The sequence below is a fragment of the Stegostoma tigrinum genome, chromosome 10 (assembly GCF_030684315.1).
Source record: "Stegostoma tigrinum isolate sSteTig4 chromosome 10, sSteTig4.hap1, whole genome shotgun sequence".
NCBI lineage: Eukaryota > Metazoa > Chordata > Chondrichthyes > Orectolobiformes > Stegostomatidae > Stegostoma > Stegostoma tigrinum.
Window position 1 is genome coordinate 21,604,743 of NC_081363.1, and position 23,496 is coordinate 21,628,238.

Below are 23,496 nucleotides of genomic sequence, written 5' to 3' on the forward strand. Positions count from 1 at the left end.
TCCTCCTCCAAAAGCCTATAAACCCCAAACCCTGCAGGTTTCACCTCCCAGACTGGTCTGATCCTCAAACATTAACATTATGGCACTTGTAAATTATTAACTGAAAACTAGATAGCCCCCTGATGAGCATAAGTGCCAGGTTTTAAGTTCAGATCAATGTCTTCTTCAGCACAGATGAATGTTCTATAGGACCTTGGGTGGCACTCTACCTCAGTCATTAACATTGTTGACTCACAGCACCAGGGATCCGGGTTCAAATGCAGCCTCCAGCAGCTGTCTGTGTGAGATTCCTCTGGGTGCTCTGGTTTCTTCCCACGGTCCAAAGATGTGCAGGCTTGGTGGATTGGACATTCTAAATTGCTCGTAGTGTCCAGGGACGAGTAGGTTAGTTTGATTAGGCATAGGAAATGCAGGGTTACTGGGATAGGGTAGGACATGAGTCTAGGTGGTATGCTTTTCAGACAGTGGGTGTGGACCTGTTGGGCTGAATGGCCTGGTTCCACACAGTAGATGTTCTAGACCTGAACATAATAGCAGGGAGCTATTATCACCATGAAGTGTTGTGAATCTGTGGAATTCCCTGCCCGGTGAAGCAGCTGAGGGTGTAAACCTGAAAAGTCAACTTACCGACTCCTCTGATTCTCTCTGACCTGCTGCGTTCCTCCAGATCCATACTGTGTATTTCACTCTGACTCCAGCATCTGCAGTTCTTGCTGTCTCCAAGGATAAGATTAGATTAGATTCCCTACAGTGTAGAAACAGGCCCTTTGGCCCAACAAGTCCACACCGACCCTTGAAGCATCCCACCCAGACCCATCCCCTTAAAACCCACACACCCGTGAACACTACGGGCAATTTAGCATGGCCGATTCACCTAGTCTGCACATCTTTGGACTGTGGGAGGAAATGGGAGCAGACACGGGGAGAATGTGCAAACTCCACACAGACAGTTGCCCGAGGCTGGAATCAAACCCGGGTCCCTGGTGCTGTGAGGCTGCAGTGCTAACGTCACGTGAACTGATCTTTGCCTTAAAAATCTTCATGTGACGTGAAGTGCTAACGCAAAGATAGATAGATTTTTGAGCAGTGAAGGACTTAAGGGCTCTGGTGAGTGGGTGGGTAAGTGTAAGCTGAGTCCATGATAAGATCAGCCATGACCTTATTAAATGGCGGGGCAGGCTCGAGGGGCCAAGTGGCCTACTCCTGCTCCTGTTCTCATGTTCTTATGGATTTATCAGCTAAATCAGAACAATGCAATATTAATATGGAATATATGACATCTTTGTTACTTAGGTTATCATCTACCGCATCACTGATTCTTTTCGTCATCTTTTCATTAGTTCCATTTCCACACTCACCTTCTGACTCACCATTATCTGTTCACAATCTACAAGGCACAAGTCAGGACCGTGACGGAATGTTCCCTATTTAGCTGGATGGGAGCAACTCCACCAGCACTCAAGAAGCTTGATATCATCCAGGATAAAGCAGCCCACTTGATTAGCTCCCTATCCACCAACTTCACAATTCACACCATTCACTGCCGATGTATAGTAACAGCAGTGTGTATCACCTACAAGATGCAGTCCAATGGCTCACTAAGGCTCCTTATACAGCACCTTCTAAATCCATGGCCTCTAACATCTGGAGAAACAAAAGCAGTCAATACATGGGAAGACCATGACCTACAAATTTGACGTGAAACCACACTCCAATGTGACTTGGAACTTTATTGCTGTTCCTTAACTATTACTGGGTCAAATTGCTACCTTGCTCCTTAACAGAACTTTGGGTGTTCATATAACCCAAGGACAGCAGCAGTTTACCACCTACTCCAGGACAGTTAGTGTTAAGCACTGAATGGTGATCTAGTCAGCAACGCCCACATCCAAGAGCCAGTGCAATTGGTCAAAGCAAAGCTGAGCCCAAAGCAAGTGAATAAAGTTGTTGCTGTTATTGAAATGACATTTCCTCACTCATCAGGCCTGCTTCCAAAGCAAATTCAGAAAAATGAACTGAACGTCTTCTCTTGTATCTTCTCTCTTTTATAATGCATTTAATGTCGTGCAGTCCATGACAGTAAATGAACCTGTAAATAGTCATACTTTAGCATTATTCCTACGAGATAGAGAAAATTGAGCCACCACTTGCATTTATTTGAAGATGATGTTCTCAGAGTGGCTGTTAAAGTACAAACTTGGAACAAATGTCTCTAAATGATGAGATGAAAATGTACTACAATATACTTAGGATTGAAGAGAATTATTTTCTCACTTTGCATTCATTAACTTTTAGAATTGGTTTTCCTTATCTTCCTTCTTCCAGTCATTGTGCCTGTTCTCAAATTATTCATGACTCAAGGTCACTAAAAGTAGACCATAGATCTCATCATTGTCCATCAGTCATGAGACATGGATAGAATGTGTTCCACTTTATTGCCTGTGATCAATCTGCTGATTTGTAAAAGGTACACATTTTAGGACCTTCACTGTCCCAATTAAATCATTCCTGCAGCAAGACTTTTGTGAATGTTAAAATTAAGAAAGGATCACTTACTATCACACATCTGTTACTTATTACTCAAATGGCTTACTTATTCATTTCAAACGATTTCTCACAAGCTCAATACCTGAATGCAGATAAAGGTAAGAACAATAGAGTTGCAAAATACAATTATCTCTATCTTTCCTGGCAGGCCTGTCATTTCTTAGATAAAGGGGGTGCCTTAAAGCTGAAGTGAAAATCCAGTAAAGGATTCTCAGTAAGATGTGAGGCTTCTTGAAATTAAGTTTTAGGTGATTTGTTCATACGCAAAATTGAAGCTGGAACGTGTTGGGAAAGCCCTTCTCTCACTTTCAAGCTTCTTTGAGTGATATGTGATAGGTTTAATCACTTTTGGTAGAATTCTCCATTGTCGATAAACAATTTCTGCTGGTTTTGAGAACAGACAATTGAAATGGGTCTGCCACCACGTTTTCAATTTTAATGTCCTTCGACCAAGCAAAAAGTGATGTGTAAATTAATTTCAATCAATATTGCCATTTAATACCCTGTGTTTCACAAACTCTAATTTGAATGAGTGGTACAATCATAATACAATAGAAATTTAATAGGATCCTTTCGCATTCATTTTAGACAATTGAATTTCAATGTTTCCTTTTGTCCAAAGTGACATAGGAAGAGGGGTCGATTGGAATTCTATATTTCATCTGTGCCAATACATCCTTAAACAAGATTGTCAATTCTCTGGACAGCTGTGAGTGTCCATAGTTAATTAGGTGTTCTCTTGTCATTCAGGCTTGTCTATAGGGCAAATGTCAAAGGTGCCATTGAGTGGACTTCTCTGCCTTTTGGCTAAGATCAAGTGTTGAATTGTGAGTTATCAGAGCCCTTGAGGTCATTGCTGGGTCAAGATCATGATTGGACGTCAGAGGACCATTGGTTGAGCTGACCTGATCTTGGTGGATCTTTATGCTGTCTTTGGCCTAATACCAACCCAAGGAATAGCCAACCTAGAGATATGGCCTCAGCAAGCATCTGCACCCCAGGCCAGGAAATCCGGAACAGTCAGGGTGACGGTGAAGGAGGTAGAAGAAGGCACACTGGCCAATCAGGTCTTTTGTGAAGAGGAATCTATTAGATTGCTTTGGATTCCAAGCAGCCAACATCGACTTCCTGCAGAATTTCCCCAGCAGCGGATACTTCACCCTCACTTCAGGCCCGTAACGCAAATTGAGTTACATGTTGCCTAATTCTTAATCTTTAAACTGCTCTTGTTGCCATGGTGGTGTCCAAATTTTAAAAGTATTGCCAGAAGTACAGTATGTGCTAGAATATGATACTTGTAATGACCAGTTTCAAACATTGCATTCCAGTTCATTATTTTCTGACTGTTTCCCTCTTCCTAAGTATCTGTAGCCATTCCTGGCTCAGCGATGCCAGCTTTGCCTCCAATTCAAAAGGTTGTTAGTTCAAGCCCCATCAGAATGCCTCAGCATATGAGCCAAGATGACGTTTCAGTACAGTACTTAAGGAGTAAGATTAAATTTTCCGGTAAGGTATTAAACTGAGGCATTGTAAGCGCTTTCAGTTTCTTCGTAAAAACCTTATAATGCTATTCAAAGTACAGCAAAAGGCATTCTTACTGGTGATGTGGCAGACATATATTCCTTAATAAATATCACTTAAATAAATTATCTAATTGCTTTCATGTTATTAGTTATGAAAGGTTGCTGTGATCAAATAGACTGCCATATTTCATACACTACAATCAGCATGTGTAGTATATTGCTGACTAATCAGAGTTGTCACAGACCCTATTACTTTATAATGGAAGACATAGAATCCCTACTGCGTGGAAGCAGGCCATTCAGTCCATCCAGCCCACACTGACCCTCTGAACAGCATCCCACCCAGTCCTTCCTACACAATCCCTGTTACCTCGAGGAAGGTGATGGCCTAGTGGTATTATCACTGGACTGTTAATCTGGAGACCCAGATTCTGGCGACCTGGATTCAAATCTGACCATGGCAGATGGTGAAATTTGAATTCAATAAACATCCGGAATTAAGAATCTTATGACGACTGTGAATCCATTGCCAATTGTTGGGGAAAAGCTCATCTGGTTCACTAATAGCATCTAGGGAAAGAAACTGCCATCCTTACCTGGTCTGGTCTACATGTGACTCCAGGACCATAGCAACATGATTGGCTCTTAACTGCCCTCTGGGTAATTAGAGATGGGCATTAAATGCTGCCTAGCCAGTGATGCCTTCATCTCATGAATGAATTTTTAAAAAAATTCTGGGGTCTCCCCTCCCACTCCCCAGTCCTGGCAAAGGGTTTTGGCCCAAAACAATTACTTCCCTGCTCCTCTGATGCTGTCTGACCTGCTGTGTTTGTTCAGCTCCACGTTTATTGAATCAATTTTACGGGTCTGGGTGGGATGCTGTTTGGAGGCTTGGTATAGACTGAATGAATCGACTGGTCACTATTCGCACTGTAGGGATTCTATGACTCTGTGACTGATACCTAACAGTCATAAACCCAGCACAGGGCCTCCAGCAAACAAGTTGTCACAAGACAAGTGAATATCAAGAAATACCTTGTTAAAAAAGAAGCTCCACAGTCCTTTCATTGAGCCATATAAAAACAAACCAGGTAGCCATAGTCCTTCAAAATCAAGCCTACAAAAATTATTAAATATAGAACCTTCATAAAACCTGCAACATTGGTAACACCATCCCTAGTTGTACTGAAGTAAATTGTGTGATAAGAGGGGAATTATAAGTTAAGTTTGGGATTGGATTCACACATATATTGGTCAGTTTTCTTCATTATTAGGGGGCTAACACAGCATTCCAGTTGATATCAGAGATAATGGGAACTGAAGATGCTGGAAAATCCAAGACAACAAAAAGTGGAGCTGGATGAACACAGCAGGCCAAGTAGCATTGGCCTGCTGTGTTCATCCAGCAGCTTTTGTGCTCCTAAGATGCTGCTTGGCCTGCTGTGTTCATCCAGCCCCACACTTTGTTATTCCAGTTGATATGCTTCTCCTGAGCCTTTATTCTGGAAGGGCAGGGAAAGTGATTCTTCGTTCCATTATTATGCCTGTGCAGGACAGTTCAGAGTCATTTGTGTATTTCACCAGATGTGAAAACATGCTCGAAATCTGGAGCGGCCAGGTCCCATGATGTAACTCAAAATCTGGTTGGAAAATAGGAACATGCAATTTAGGAGTTTGACAAAGTCATTTGGACTTCCACTTACTTAACCATTTCAGAACTTGATCTAACCTCAACATTACTTTCTGGTCTGCCCGACTCCCAGCCCCAAAACTCTTGAATCCCTTGTTTATCAATAATTAATTTAAATCAGTCTTGAATAACTGCTTCCACTGCATCTTGGGGAAAAGCAGTCCACACACCAATGGCTTCAAGAGAAAAAAAAAACTTTTCTTCAGTTCCACCTTAAATGGCAGAACTTATTTTACAATTATGACTCTCCCACTTCCCCCATGAGAGGAAGCATAGTATCTGCTCAACCAAGTCCACTCTGCACAGTATATGTGCTTCATACTGCTAAACTTTAATGGGTATAGACCTAACCTGTTTAACCTTTCTGAAGATAAGCCTTTCAACTCAGAAATCAATTGACTGAACCTTCTTTGAACAATTTCAAATCCAATTATAACCTTTCTTTTCAAATAAAGTGAGCAAAACTTCATAGGACACCAAATGCAGTGTCACTTGTGATGACAAGGTACTGTTGAAATGCAAGTCTTTTTCAGTCCATGTCTTGACAGATTCTCTGTAAAATGAGAAAGATTCTCCTGTTACAAAGGTTGCAGACAAGAATATAATTCTCTTTTTTCATAACCTCACCAGTATTATTCTTCACTTTCAGAGTCTGGCCCTGAGGGCCTGACAACAGTGCCATAAGTTCACTGCTGTACACAGCTAGTCAAGGTCAGTGAATGCATCTTCACATGACATCTCCCACACACCGTATCACCAAACTGTCCAGATCACAAGTGAGGGTAAAATTATTTCTCATATTTCCTTTCTAATTTAGTCGCAATTATATGATGTTTTCTCAAAAGTGATAGTCATCTTGGTATTTGTTTCAGTATGTCTTGCTGTTTCCTGTATTAGAATTCTTTCTTTCAAGATCTTGGTCTTTTCTGTTGTTCCAGACATTGAAAAAGATGGGAAAGAGATGTTAGCAGAGATAATGGGACTGCTGGAGAATCCAAGACAACAAAGTGTGAAGCTGGATGAACACAGCAGGCCAAGCTGCATCTCAGGAGTACAAAAGCTGACATTTTCGGCCCAGACCCTTCATCAGAGAGGGTTTGCCAACTCTTAAGGTGTCTGTTTGCTCTGCACTTAGATATCTGTCACAAACCTTAGCTCAACCAATCTGAGGTCTGTTGTCAAGCAGATTTCCTCGACTCAAAAACTTCTGGTGCCACTCTGTCTCAAAGTAAAATTTTGCCACTTTGAAAGCAACATTGTCTTGCATGGCCAGAAGTTTCGATTACTTGATTTTTCAAACATGCAAAACTTTCCTGGTATTTCAGCTATCCAGCAATCCAACCCCCATTCCAGTTTATTGCCTTGTAATGAAAAAAGGGTCTTTTAGACTGTCAACATCTATTCTGTAAAGTTTTCTCAGTGTTCAAAGAGCCACGAAATAAAACCCACTTTACTCAATCTCTCTTTAATTCCAGAAAACAATCGCGTAAACCTTCCTTGCCCCTCTCAGACAAGTATGTTTTTCATTCGGCAATGGAAACAAAACTGAACAATACTTCAAAATAATCAGAGCGAAGTTCTCCATTCACTGTGTGTACCAACTCTATGACAATAATGGCTAGCATTCAATTTACTTTCCTCATGTCTTGCTGCATATTCAGGTAAATTAGGGAAAACCCTACAAATGTCATCATCTTTAAAGATTTTCAATGCAATCAGAATAAACCAAATTAAAATAGAGGTCAAGCAATATGATAATAGAATAAAAAGTCCAATGCAAAATGATAATAGAAAAAAAGTCAATAGCCTGAGTCAAACTTCAGGTGCAAATTGGAGCAATTTAAATGTGAGGTGCTGTACACATTGCATTCATTGATGCAGCACTAAGTCACTGAGACAGAATAATGAACAGGATAAAAAATACAGAATAATTCAGGATATTTGCTCCAGTGCATTGTCTAGTGATTTTGCTAAAGCTGTATATGTGGATTATAGGTGTGAACAGGATTGAATTAGGCTGTTATGACCCCTGCGGGGAAATTACTAAATAATCCTCAAAAACGATCTAACTTTAGGGGCATAACTAATGCAATATTCAATAAAAGAAAGCAACTCTCTGTGTGGAACTTTGAAAGGTTCTGATTGACTTCGGTTATGGTGAGATATATGATGAAATCAGATTAAAAGTACAGTGAGACCTATCTCTATGTTGAGATCATTTCGCTCCTTCTTTTTGCTTTTCACAAGCAGTGATGCGAGAATCTCACCAGACGGTGGTGAGACGACACTTGACAGTTATTATAAATAATGCCTTGCTAATGACACAACTTGACTCATTAATATTTAGACTCCCATCTTACCAAACTCAAGCGACAAATTAGACATTGGGAAAACTCAACAATGAAACCATAGTAAGTACACGGCTGATTCAAGCTGCCACTTGGAAATGACCTCCATGTTAGAAGCTGGGCACCATCATTGAAGAGCTCCATTGGCACCTACCACACTCAACCCACTTCCATGGACATTGTTATCAACTCGTGGCAGCTTGGGAAACCATCATAGCACATCTCTGTTTCACTTACAGGACTCTTCTGCACTTCAATGCTATAATGAGTTACACCAGCAACTACCATTGTAATGCTGCACCAAGGACACTGTACTCAAAGACACACATCCAGCTGATGGGCTAGACCAGACTGCAACTCTGGGTTCTTCAGTCACATGAGCCTACCTGGAAGCTCATATCCTCACTTTGCTTGCCAGTTGCACCTTGCCCTACATCCTGAGATACCAGGATCATTTAACTGTTATTTTGCCTTGCCACTTAGTGCAGATACAGAGCCAATAAGCTTGTTATTTTTGACAGCAAGCTTCTGCCATATCGAAGGAAATAACCTTCACTCTGAGAGTCCCAGCACACTAAGTTAAGTGCACTCTTCAAAACCAGTCTAGGCGCTGCTCAGAGTCAGCATCCACTCCTCATAAAGAGTTAGGAGACGAATGACGGTCAGCGCCCTACCACCACGACACTTTCTGCCTTATTGTTTGCTAGATCTCCCCTGCAATGAGAGAAAGGCAGGTATTATGGGAGATGAAAATGGGTGGCACACTGTTACTTTTGGTACAAGTGGGGAAGTACCATGGGTACATGAGTAAGTGTCTTGTATATTGTGATGCACAGTTAAGCAATTTTCATTGTTGCTTGATTTTTAAAAAAATTGATGGCATTTTGCTTTTGCTCTTTATAGTTTTCTATTTTGCTATTTTTTAAACCTAAAACATTATCTTATTGTCTTGCAGAGTAACACAGATTACTATTTCCATTCTGTAAAAATAAATATTTACATTCAGATTCATCCTACTCCTCATTGCATGAATTATACATCCAAAGCTGTTTCTTTTGTACATTTATTACTGAAATTACTGAAATCACACAGCAACAATTTTTTCCACATTTCCAAGACACTCTTACTTTTTGCCTCAATCATTTTTCGGATGTCAGTTGCAAACCATTCTGATTTTCTCTTTAATTTCTTTGTCGTGCTCTGTGTGTTACCTGTCTCCCAGTGATCACACACCAGCTTGAAAAGGTTATAGGATCAACACCCATCTCATAAATTCATCTGACACTACAGTGCAGATAGGGAGATGAGCTGCGCTGTTGAAGCACTGGATTTAAGGTGAGTTTTTATATCAAGCAGTTCGATGTATCACTTAACAAAGTGCTTTTTGAAGGAATAGAGCACTCTAACAAGGGCTTTGATCAACATCTATTCCTCAATTAACATTGCTACAATCGGTTAATAGGTCATTATCACATTGCTGTGTATGGATGTTTACTGTGAGCTGAGATAATGGGAACTGCAGATGCTGGAGAATTCAAGATAACAAAGTGTGGAGCTGGATGAACACAGCAGGCCAAGCAGCATCTCAGGAGCACAAAAGCTGATGTTTCGGTCCTAGACCCTTCATCAGAGAAGGGGATTTGGAGAGGGTTCTGGAATAAATAGGGAGAGAGGGCGAGGCGGACTGAAGATGGAGAGAAAAGAAGATAGGTGGAGAGTAAAGTATAGGTGGGGAGGTAGGGAGGGGATAGGTCAGTCCAGGGAAGACGGACAGGTCAAGGAGGCGGGATGAGGTCAGTAGGTAGGAAATGGAGTTGCGGCTTGAGGTGGGAGGAAGTGATAGGTGAGAGGAAGAACAGGTTAGGGAGGCGGAGACAAGCTGGGCTCGTTTTGGGATGCAGTGGGGGAAGGGGAAATTTTGAAGCTTGTGAAGTCCACATTGATACCATTGGGCTGCAGGGTTCCCAAGCGGAATATGAGTTGCTGTTCCTGCAACCTTCAGGTGGCATCATTGTGGCACGGCAGGAGGCCCATGATGGACATGTCATCTGAGAAATGGGAGGGGGAGTTAAACTGGCTCACGACTGGGAGGTGCAGTTGTTTATTGCGAACTGAGCGGAGATGTTCTGCAAAGCGGTCCCCAAGCCTCCGCTTGGTTTCCCCAAAGTAGAGGAGGCCACACCAGGTACAGTGGATGCAGTATACCACATTGGCAGATGTGCAGGTGAACATCTGCTTAATATGGAAAGTCATCTTGGGGCCTGGAATGGGGGTGAGGGAGGAGGTGTGGGGCCAAGTGTAGCATTTCCCGCAGTTGCAGGGGAAGGTGCTGGGTGTGGTGGTGTTGGAGGGCAGTGTGGAGCGGACAAGGGAGTCATGGAGAGAGTGGTCTCTCCGGAAGGCAGACAAGGGTGGGGATGGATAAATGTCTTGGGTGATGGGGTCGGATTGTAGATGGAGGAAGTGTCGGAGGATGATGCGTTATATTCGGAGGTTGGTGGGATGGTATGTGAGAATGAGGGGGATCCTCTTGGGGCGGTTGTGGCGGGGGTGGGGTGTGAGGGATGTGTTGTAGGAAACGCGGGAGACGTGGTCAAGGGTGTTCTCGACCACTGCGAGGGGTAAGTTGCGGTCCTTGAAGAACGTGGACATCTGGGATGTGCGGGAGTGGAATGCCTCATCCTGGGAGCAGCTGCGGTGGAGGTGGAGGAATTGGGAACTGGGGATAGAACTTTACTGTGAGCTGATTGGGTTTGATGCTTCTCATATTACAAAGGACACTACACTTTGTGTTTTATTAGATGCAATGTACTGAAGTAATGAAAGGTAATATAAATGCAAGTTTTTCTTTTGATTCTTCATGGTTTCCTTTGATAGATTCGAATTGTCAAAAGAAATTCCAATTCTGCCTTTGAAATAGAAAAAAAATAGAAGAATGCTCAGGTTCAGGAATATGAAGGCACAATCAGGAGATCTTTGGGTGGCATCCCTGCCTCAGAGCAAGCATCTTTGTGTTTGAGTCCTATCTGAAGATATGATATCCAAAGTGGATATGTTCATAATGTGATAATAAAATGTGAGGCTGGATGAACACAGCAGGCCAAGCAGCATCTCAGGAGCACAAAAGCTGACGTTTCGGGCCTAGACCCTTCATCAGAGAGGGGGATGGGGGGAGGGGACTGGAATAAATAGGGAGAGAGGGGGAGGCGGACCGAAGATGGAGAGTAAAGAAGATAGGTGGAGAGAGTGTAGGTGGGGAGGTAGGGAGGGGATAGGTCAGTCCAGGGAAGACGGACAGGTCAAGGAGGTGGGATGAGGTTAGTAGGTAGCGGGGGGTGCGGCTTGGGGTGGGAGGAAGGGATGGGTGAGAGGAAGGACCGGTTAGGGAGGCAGAGACAGGTTGGACTGGTTTTGGGATGCAGTGGGTGGGGAGGAAGAGCTGGGCTGGTTGTGTGGTGCAGTGGGGGGAGGGGACGAACTGGGCTGGTTGAGGGATGCAGTAGGGGAAGGGGAGATTTTGAAACTGGTGAAGTCCACATTGATACTGCAGCCATATGGTATCAATGTGGACTTCACCAGTTTCAAAATCTCCCCTTCCCCTACTGCATCCCTCAACCAGCCCAGTTCGTCCCCTCCCCCCACTGCACCACACAACCAGCCCAGCTCTTCCCCCCCACCCACTGCATCCCAAAACCAGTCCAACCTGTCTCTGCCTCCCTAACCGGTTCTTCCTCTCACCCATCCCTTCCTCCCACCCCAAGCCGCACCCCCCGCTACCTACTAACCTCATCCCACCTCCTTGACCTGTCCGTCTTCCCTGGACTGACCTATCCCCTCCCTACCTCCCCACCTACACTCTCTCCACCTATCTTCTTTACTCTCCATCTTCGGTCCGCCTCCCCCTCTCTCCCTATTTATTCCAGTTCCCTCTCCCCATCCCCCTCTCTGATGAAGGGTCTAGGCCCGAAACGTCAGCTTTTGTGCTCCTGAGATGCTGCTTGGCCTGCTGTGTTCATCCAGCCTCACATTTTATTATCTTGGAATCTCCAGCATCTGCAGTTCCCATTATCTATGTTCATAATGTGCACATCTGCCACTTGTATATTCTAAACGGTGTTTCGGGGCTTATGTAGTCTAACATATGGGAAGATAACCACCTTCTCGTGAGAAGAGATGTGTAAACAGCATGTAATTTGCTGCTTTTCTGCAACTATCTGCAGGTTATTAAAGAAAAGGGTTAACATGACCATTTAGACCATCATGACGATCTAGCCTTAGGTTTTCCTCCAATCATATCTTACTTTACTCTTCACCAATTCTTCACGTTATCTTCACAGTGAGTGGTGCTTATTGCCTTCATGAAGTATTAACCATTTCAAACTTTACCAGACTGTATACAATATCTCACACCAAGCTTTTCACTGATATTTATTATTACTACACATTTGTTAATATAATTACATTTACGATTACTCTATTTTTTCCCACAAGCTTTGACGTCACAATATCAGGTAATCCGGTGGTTTCTTAATTTTTTCTGAATATCTTCTCTTTGGACTTTGAAGAGTAGTTGATTTTTTGGCTAAAAGATAATAGTTGAACTGTCTTTCTGAATGCCTGAAATCCGAAGTTCTCTACTTTTATTAGGTAGAACATTTGGTTCATCTAAATTAATAACATGATGATGGCTCAACCATAATGGGATGAGATTCCTACAGTTTCTTAATACAACGCCCCTCAACTCAAGGCACAATGTATAATCTCTGTTGATTTGCATCTTCATAGACAATCAGAACTTCTTTCTTTAAATCTCCCATCCACGCCTGTTGCCCTATTCATAGCTCTGGCAAATTATTCTCATGCTAATGTGCTATTGTTTGGCCCGCTGAGCACATTTACACTGACCTCTATCATGTACAGCTTGAAAATCATGAAGGTATGCAGGTGGAGCCAATTTCTTAGTCAGGGTGCCAAGGTAAGTTTTCTGCCCATCGTTAACACCATTGATGTTAGATTGGATTAGACTGATGTGGACCTATAATTCAACAATGTTGTGTCGAAATCAGAGTTCTTCAAGAGTAACTTAGCCTTTCTGACACTGCCATTGATCTCCCTGTTAGAATATGGGTACTACGCTGAGCTTGTGAAATGTTCAAAACTGGCTGCAAAGTGGCTAAAGTATTCATTTGCAAATTGTGGCCTTTTAGCCCAAAGGACCGCATCAGGGGTATTGTGAATTGAAAATACCTCATTAAAGACTTTGTAACATGCTTCCATAGCTGTTGTGTGGAAATTCTTAATCTCAGTCTAACAAGAGAAACAATTTATGATGATGAGGTAAAACCTTCCAGAGAATATAAACAACTCATCCATGTGCCTTCTCAATCACTGGGATTTTGGTGAGATTAATAGTTCTCTTCATTCTGCATGGTATATGTCTGACAATTGACAATGTGTTCCTTATTATTTCTGAATGATCCAAGCTATCACACCATTAACTGAGCTTGACCCCTGCATTTAGAGATTACTAAGTGCTTTCTTCAGACAAAGCCGGGATGAACAGTCATGCACTAGTGCAAATGATAAAATAATTCGAGTGTTTGAAACACATTATCATAATCATATCACTGGACATTTGATATGAACAATTTTTGGTGAAATATCAGCTGGTTTTCAGACATTCTTGGTCTTTCTTTTGCTTTTGTCAGATCCCTGTAAGTTGATTGTGACTTGTAGGCCGTTGTACCATCATGGATTGAGTATAATGGCTCAGTTTCTCTGATTTTCTTAAAGGTCAGAGCCATAAAAAGGAAAAATTCATGTTATACCAACATTCCAACAGAGCTCCAATTCTAGAACACTAATAAGTACCTATATATATATATTAGATGAGCATATAGGTATGCAATTAAAATAAATAGGTGTAGCTCAGTTTGGTCATCACTGCCACTGCCCACAGATACAAGTATATCAGTTAAAGAAAAGGAACCAACAATACCAAGAAAGAAACACATGTAACTGAGGAGTGGAGGGCCTTGTTAATTGTGAATCCAGTTATTTTACACAGATAAGCATCGGCAGCAATTTAAAGAAATATAGAGAAACAATACTGGAATATTTACACTCTAATCTGGAATACTTTTTCCAAAAGCCTCCATTACAGCCACAAAAAGATGAGATCCTCCAGTAAGCCAATAAACCGCAGCTATGGTGACTTCAAGTCAGAACTCGAAAGAAACAGAATTGTCAGAATTACAGGTGAACATTTGTCAAGTTTATCATAGGCCAAAACAGGCCTAACTCTGTGAAAGCCAATCATATGGTGAGTGATCAGAGATAACGGGGACTGCAGATGCTGGAGAATCCGAGATATCAAAGTGCGAAGCTGGATGAACACAGCAGGCTAAGCAGCATCTCAGGAGCACAAAAGCTGACGTTTCGGGCCCTCTGATGAATGGCCTAGCCCTGAAACATCAGCTTTTGTGCTCCTGAGATGCTGCTTGGCCTGCTGTGTTCATCCATCTTCACACTTTGTTATATCATATGGTGAGTGAAACAGGTTTAGAATTTGATCAATCTTAGTGGTTATAATTCGTGAGACCAGCTTTAATTTCCAGAGTTATTAACTGAATTAGTATTGAAATTCTAGCCGCAGTATGGTGGGATTAGAACTCATCTCCCCAGAGTGTTAACTTATATCTGTGGATTTTGAGCCCACTGACATTACCACTTTGCTAGCATTGCTTATGAATGGGTAATCTAACCCCTGCCTAGTTAAATTTTACAGCGCGCACTTCCCACTTTTAAAGGTTCCACTGCATCCACCCTTATGTTCCGCACAATTAAGCCAGGGACACTCTTGCTGGAATGTGTACAGTCACGTGAAATTTAAAGCAGTAATTGACCAAAATAGGCAAAATGTCACCAACAGTTTGGTAGAGAAGATGCAGAAAAAAGACAAAATTGTGGCCTCATAAACATTGAAGTCTATCACATGTCACATTTATCAGATAGCATTAATTATTGTTTACAGGAGATTATTCCACTTTAAAAGTATTGTGCATGGTATCATGTATTTTATTTTACATGTCTAAAAGCAAATATAGTTGAAAATCTTCAACAAAATGAGGAACAATTTGAAGCCTGAGTTTTTGTTGATGGCTCACTGCTATTATTATAGCTTTGATTGGAGAAGAAGGCTTCTGGAAAATGATTGATGTCTGTCAGGTAATTTTGCATCTATTGATAACAACGGAGAAGTAAACTGTAGGTAAAGCGCCAATGATTTTCCACTGGGTCACTTTTTCCATGTGAGACCCTATTAGTAGCAGGAGGTCTTGGGCTGCACCCAATGCACTTCCCAAGAAGTCCATCCTCATGACTGAACAGTGCAACTGACAGAATCACAGAGCTGTCATGTGCAGCAGTAAGCCTGCACCTGTTCATACCTAGTGTCAATCTCCTGCCCTCTCACCATATTCTTGAACATTAATTTTTATCCAAATAATCACCCAAATAATTATAATTCCCTTTTGAATGCCTCAGTTCAAACTACCTCCATAACATTTTCAGGCCATGCATTCCTTACCTTAACTATACGCTGAGTAAAAAAGTATTTTTCTCATTTCACCCTTGCTTCTTTTGCTTATCTCTTTAAAATTAAGCTTTCCTTTTTTTATGAGTTGGAGCAGTTTCTCCCTAATCATTCTTTCCAACTTATTCATGATTTTGAAATTCTTCATCAGATCTCTTCTTCACCTTCTTCCCAAGAAGTCCATCCTCATAACTGAAGTTCCTCAGCCCTGGAATCATTCTTGTAAACTAGTCCTGCATGCCCTCCAATGCATTCATAGCCTTCCTATATTGTGGGACCACATATAATGTTCTCCCACCAAAATGCATCACCTGACACTTTCCTTTATTGAAACTCATCTGTCACCTATCTACCCATTTCAACAACTTGTCTATGTCTCGTGGAGTTCTACACTGTCTCCCTCATAGTTTACATTTCTTCCAAGATTTGCATTAACTGCAAAATTTGAAATCTATTCCTGCACTTCAAGATCATAAATTTACATTGGAAACAGCAGAAGCCCCAATGCTGACACCTTGCAGAACTCCACAACAAACTTTCTTCCAGTCTGAAAAATATCCTTTACTCTCTGTTTCCCATCAGCATTGGCCAAAGTTGCATCTGTGATGTTGTGATTGACCCTAATCTTCCATGAACTATAACTTCCCTCACAAGTCTATCATATGGCATTGTATCAAATGTCTTATGAAATTCAAAAACAGAAATGGTTGGAGAAACTCAACAGGCCTGGCGGCATCTATGGAGAGAAAGCAGAATTAATGTTTCATGACCAGTGACTCTTTCAGAACTGTTTAAAATCCTCAGCATCTACACTTCTTGTTTTAATTTAGTGTCTTGTGAAAGCCCATGTGCACCACATCAACAGCATTACCCTCATCGACCCTTTCTGTTATCTCTTCAAAAAAATCTCCAGCAAATTAGTTAAATATAAGTTCCCCTTTAGAAATCCGCGCTGACTCTTCCTATCAACCCACCTTTTTCCTTTTGTAATATGTCAACATTTTGGCAATAGATCAGATTCCCTACAGTGTGGAAACAGGCCCTTTGACCCAACAAGTCCACACTGCCCCTTGAGGCATCCACCCAGACCCATCCCCCTATAACCCACACACTCCTGAACACTGTGGGCAATTTAGCATGGCCAATCCACCTAGCCTGCACATCTTTGGACTGTGGGAGGAAACCCATGCAGACATGGGGAGAATGTGCAAACTCCACACAGACAGTTGCCCAAGGCTGGAATTGATCCTGGGTCCCTGGCGCTGTGAGGCTGCAGTGCTAACCACTGAGCCACCGTGCTACCCCTAAGTATTGAATAGTATTGAAGAAATCATAGATCATAGAATCCCTATAGCGTGGAAACAGGCCTTTCAGCCAAACAAGTCAACACCGACCCTCAGACCATCCAACCTAGACCCATCCCCTGATAACCCACTGAATCTCCACTTCCCTGAACACTACGGGCAATTTAGCATGGCCAATCCACCTAGCCTGCACATCCTTGGACTGTGGGAGGAAACCGGAGCAAGTGGAGGAAACCCACGCAGACACGGGGAGAATGTGCAGACTCCGCACAGATGGTCACTGAAGGTTGGAGTCAAACCTGGGTCCCTGGGGCCATGAGACGGCAGTGCGAACCACTGAGCCACCGTGCCACCCCAGAGCTCGTGCTCCAGAACTTGTTGCTCCCCTAGCAAAGCCATTCCAGTACAGTTACAACACTGGTATTTACCCAACAATGTGGAAAGTTGCCCAAGTATGTCCTGTACAAATAAAGCAGGACAAATCCAATCCAGCCAAATATCACCCCATCAATCTACTCTCGTTTATCAGTAAAGTGATGGAAGGTGTCATTAACAGTGCTATCAAGCAGCACCTGCTCAGCAATAACCTGCTCAGCGACGACCAGTTTGGGTTCTGCCAGGGCCACTCAGCTCCTAACCTCATTACAGCCTTTGTTCAAACATGGACAAAAGAGGTGAATTTACAGAGGTGAGGTGAGAATGTCAGACCTTGATATCAAGGCTGCATTTGACCAAGTATGACATCAAGGAGCCCAAGCAAAACTGGAATCAATGGGTATCAGGGGGAAAACACTTCGGTGGCTAGAGTCATACCTGACACATAGGAAGATGGTCATGATTGTTAGAGGTCAATCATCTCAGCTTCAGGACATCTCTGCAGGAGTTCCTCAGACTAGTATCCTAGGTTCAACAATCTTCATCTGCTTCATCAATGACCTCCGCTCCATCATAAGGTCAGAAGTGGGTATGATCCGCCAATGATTGCACAATATTCAGCACCATTCATGAACCTTCAGAAAAGAAGCAGTCTATGTTCAAAGGCAACAAGATATGGACAATACCCAGGCTTGGGTTGACATGGGGCAAGTGACATTCGCGCCACACAAATGCCAGGCAATGACCATCACCAATAAGAGACAATCTAGCTACCGTCCCTTGACATTCAATGGTGTTACCGTCACTGAATGCCCCACTATCAACATCCTGCAGGTTATCATTGACGAGAAACTCAACTGGGCTCACCACATTAACATAGTGGCTACAAGAGCAGGCCAGAAGCTAGGAATACTGCGGCAACTGACTCACCTCCTGACTCCTTAAACCCTGCCCATCATCTACAAGGCTCAAGCCATGAGTGTGATGGAATACTCCCCGCTTGCCTGGATGAGTCCAGCTCCAACAACACTGAAGAATCTTGACACCATCCAGGACAAAGCAGCCTGCTTGTTTGACATTACATTCAGAAGCATTCACTCCCTTCACCAGCAATCCTCAGTAGCAGCACTGTGTACTATCTACAAGATGCACGACAGAAATTCACCAAAGATCACCAGACAGCACCTTCCAAACCCATGGCCATTTCTATGCAGAAGGACAAGGACAGCAAACATATGGGAACACCACCACCTCCAAGTTCCCCTCCAAACCACTCACCATCCTGATTTGGAAATATACCATCATTACCATTACTGTCGCTGGGTCAAAATCCTGGAATTCCCTCTCTCATAGCATTCGGGGTCAACCCATAGCAAGAGGACTGCAGCGGCTCAAGAAGGCAGCTCACCACCATCCTCTCAAGGGCAACTAGGGATGGGCAAGAAATGCTGGCCAGCCAGCGGTGCCCACATCCCCCAAATGAATAAATAAGATTATTTAACACATCATGCACTCACTGGTAAACTGCAATATTTGTTTTGCCAAACGCTTTGACAATGTTAAAGTGGTCAGTCTCATCATGAAGCAATCAAAAGCATTTCCACCTAAAAGTGGAGGATTTGATTAACTCTACATGCAGCAACTCAGTTTAAACACATCTTTTTGTCACAGCTCACATTTTTCTGGCAATTTGGCATCTTTATGTCTGAATGGAAGGAAAACAGAGACAGGCATAAAAAGCAAATACAGGGTTACAATAAACAGGGCTTGAATTCCCAAGGTCCACGATCCTAGAAGGTCTCTTAATTACAAATGAAAAAAAATCACTGCCTCAAGCAAAATAAGGTTTATATTTACACTTACTGGCTCATAACATTCACATCCATCAGAGGTCTCAGCATTAAAAGAAATAGGAAATAAGTCAGCTGTGTGTGTCTTTGTTGTTTTAGGTTTTTCAGCTGACAGAAGATTTGAGCAATAAGTGATTTCAGTATTTTATCATCAGTGTGATAGCATAAGTATTGCACAGGGAATTAGGCCACTGGGCCAATTAAGACCACACTAGCTTTCTGTCCAGTCAGTTCGATGCCTTCACTGCAACCTAGTAGCTCTGCATCCTTCAAGTGCCCTACCAACTTTACGTCTGAAATAAAGGTCTCTGCTTCCACCACCCTCATTGGTAATGAGTTCTAAGTCATTACTACTTGTTGTCTAATAACAATATTTTTCCTCATAACCTCCAATCATGCTCAAAACCTTAAATCTGCATCACTTCAAGTGATCACCTTTTCTTTGTCTATCTTATTTAACACATTGTAACCAGTACACCGCTATCAAGTCTGTCAATGATAATGGGAACTGCAGATGCCAGAGAATCCAAGATAACAAAAGTGTGGAGCTGGATGAACACTGCAGGCCAAACAGCATCTCAGGAGCACGAAAGCTGACGCTGATGAAGGGTCGAGGCCCGAAACATCAGCTTTTGTGCTCCTGAGATGCTGCTTGGCCTGCTGTGTTCATCCAGCTCCACACTTTTGTTATCAAATCCGTCAATCTCCTTTTGGTCCACAAAAATAAATCTCCACATGCTCTCATTTTTTATAAAACTAATACCTTTTGCATTCAGATAACTTTCTAGAACTCACCTGAATTAAATATTTAAACAGCATTCTGTCTGTTTTAACTCCAGTTAAAGACAGCCCTGAAATTTGATTCAGGCAATACACGGGCTCACAAAGCTAAGTGCTCAACACAGCCCTAAGACTCTTTTGACTATCTAATGGCTTCTTTCACTTGATCTGTTCATAAATAAATGAGTGTCAATATAGTGTCAATCTTCAGGAAATTACAGAAGCAGATAGGGTTAAGGCTCGCAAGGGATTTGAAAACTAAGAATAGAATTTTAAGATCAAGCAAATGCAAAATACTGCAGATGCTGAAGAAGTGAAATAAAAACAGAAATTGCTGGAGAAATTCAGCAAGCCTGGTAGCGTCTGTTGTCAGGATTCACTGGGATGGTGCACTGGAAATCAAGCTGCAACATTCTTGAAGTTGTCAGAAAATTAAACATTTGACCAAAGAATACAAAACATTCTTTCTACCCGTCTGATGGGCTCAAGCTAACAGAAAACACAAATCAGGTCCTATAATTAACAAGAACTGTTATAATCACAAGTAAGCAACTATGAACTGTCAATGTACTATTTTACTAGTTAGAACTCTAACTCCCTTGTAAAACTCATACACACACATACAGACCAAGACAGAGAGCCAAAAAAATGGTGCTATGGATGTAGACAAGAAGTTCCCTGGGGAAATAATTCAATGGTGTCCAGTTCTCAGTATTCAATGGCAGGTTCCTTTGGTTTCCTAAGTCCTTCAGTTGTCCAATCTTTTCATTCAGGGTCTCATCTTCCCAGGAGGCACAAAGTGATTGGTTCACAAAGTAAAAACCTCTGAAATAAAGACAGAAATTGCAGGAAAAACTCAGCAGGTCTGGCAACACTTGTGGACAGAAATGGAGAGGCAATGTTTTGGGTCCAGTGACTTCTTCAAAACTGATGGTAGCTAGGAAAAATTTGTTTTTTATGCAGAAGAGGAGATTGGTAAGGAGTAAATGATAGGAAGAAATTGAGCCCAAAGAGAGAGAAGAACAGTTAGACAGACAAAGGAGTAGATAACAGTCAGCCTGGGAGAATGAATAGTTATTAGTGGAAAATTAGTGGATAACAATGGGTAGTGTGTAATAGCAGACCATGTGATAAGAAGGCCATATGTGTGGAGGCTGGTGTAAGGACATGTGAGAAGGTGCCTCAAGACCTAAAATTGTTGAACTTGACATTGAGTCCAGAAGGCTGTTGAGTATCCAAGTGAATGATGAGGTTTTCTACTTTCAGCTGGCTCTGAGCTTTGTTGGAACACTGCAGCAAGCCTGAGACAGAGATGTTGGACAGGGAACAAGGTGATGTTGTGAAGTGGCAGGCAACTTGGAGCTTAGTGTCTTTTTTGAGAACAGAATATAGATATTCTGCATTGTAGCCACCTCATCTATGTAGAGGGGACAAAATTATAAGCAGTGAATGCAGTAGACTAGATTGAGTGAAGTGCAGCTAAAGTGCTGTTTCACCTGGATAATGTGTTTGGGAAACAAGAACAAAAGTTGCTGGAAAAGCTCAGCAGACCTGGCAGCATCAGTGAAGAGAATCTGAGTTAATGTTTCGCATCCGGTGACCTGCCCTCACAGCATCCACAGGTCTTTTGGATTTTACTTAGGTGTGTTTGGGCCCTTGAATACTGAGGAGGGACAAAGTAAATAGGCAGGTATTTTATCATCTGTGGTTGCAGGGGAAGGTACCGACGGGCTGTGGAGGAGCATTGGGAGTGAAGGGGAAGTGGACTGGAGTGAACTTCCCAGAGGGAAGGATCCCAACAGAAGGCTGACAAGGGAGGAAAAATGTATCTGGTGGTGGTATGGGTCACAATAGGTCACAACTGGTCACAATTCCATTAACCAATAAGCAACCTGTTGTTGGCTACATTACACTTCACACATACCTGGTGCCACAACATTTTACTCCTAGCCCTGATTTGCAATGCAGCAGTGTAAATATATAACTTGCAACAATTTCGCTTTTTCAAAGTTCATCAATTCATTCCAGCAGTCCTTTGTTTTTTCTTTCCCCAATTCAGTCCATTATCAAAAATAATGCAAAATAAAAGGCGGCACGGTGGCTTAGTGGTTAGCACTGCAGCCTCACAGCGCCAGGGACCCAGGTTCAATTCCAGCCTCGGGTAACTGTGCGGATTTTGCACATTCTCCCTGTGTCTGCGTGGGTTTCCTTTGGGTGCTCCAGTTTCCTCCCACAGTCCAAAGATGTGCAGGCTAGGTGGATCCGTCATGCTAAATTGCCTGTAATGTTCAGGGGTGTGTGGGTTATAGGGGGATAGGTCTGGGTGGGATGCTCCAAGGGGCAGTGTGGACTTGTTGAGCCGAAGGGCCTGTTTCTACACTGTAGGGAATCTAATCTAAAACTGTGCGTTAGCCTTACAAGATGAAACATAATTTCAAGAATGCATTTCATCACAAGATATGTAAAACAAAAGCAACAGAATATGAGGCTTGTGTTTATCCTACTCCCCACTCTGCACAAGTTTATACAATATTAGGATGTCTTAAATATCTCACTTATTCCATTATTTTGCACTCTCGGCAATTTTATATGTAAATTTTTTTACTTTTTTAAATATTAGCTTTGCCAGCAATATGAATATATTTTATGTTAAATGGTTGAAACAAAGCATCTAGCTGAATGGTTGTGTATTTTGAGTTTTAAATATTCTAAAGAATACCATGGGATCATGATCAATGTGGACTCATGTTTCTTTGTTACCATGTCAGACATAGACTCGAACGTGTTGAAGGATTGATAATAATCCCAAAGACTCTTTTCTGTGACAGTGTATTTCCTCTGATACTGTTTCGTTTCGAAGAGAAGTAACCCACTGGCTTCTTTATTCCTGACTCATCTTGTAACAAAGCCGCATTTACCCCAGGCCATTAGCACCAATTGCCATGTTGAAAGCTCTGGAAAAATCAAGACAGCCAATTCATTTATTAGGGTTGCTTTCAGCTTCTCAAAGGCTTAGAATTATGTTGACCATTCTAATTTTTCTTGTTTCCTTCGCAAATTTGCTCAAGTTACAGGTATTGCATTGAAATTGTGCACAAATCTTCCACACACTCTTAATCCTGCCTGACTTGTAAATATATTGTCATTTCTTCACTGTTTGGGGTCAAATCCCGGCATTCCCTTCCTAAGGCATTTTGGCTCAACATACAACACATAGATTGCAGTTGTTCAAGAAAATAGCTCACTATCACCTTCCGAAGACCAACTAGGAACAGGCAATAGATGCTGGCTAGTCAACAAGCCCGCATCCCATGAACAAATAAATAAATTTCCTGTTTAATTTTAGGAACAGGGAATTCTATTAGACCTTATGCTTTCATTGTCCTTAGCAATATGTTGTATGTTATATGCTCAGTCGTTATTCTTGCTTTTACAAATTAATAGTGAGCCAGCTAATGTACTTATTCAGATTGGTCATCCAATTG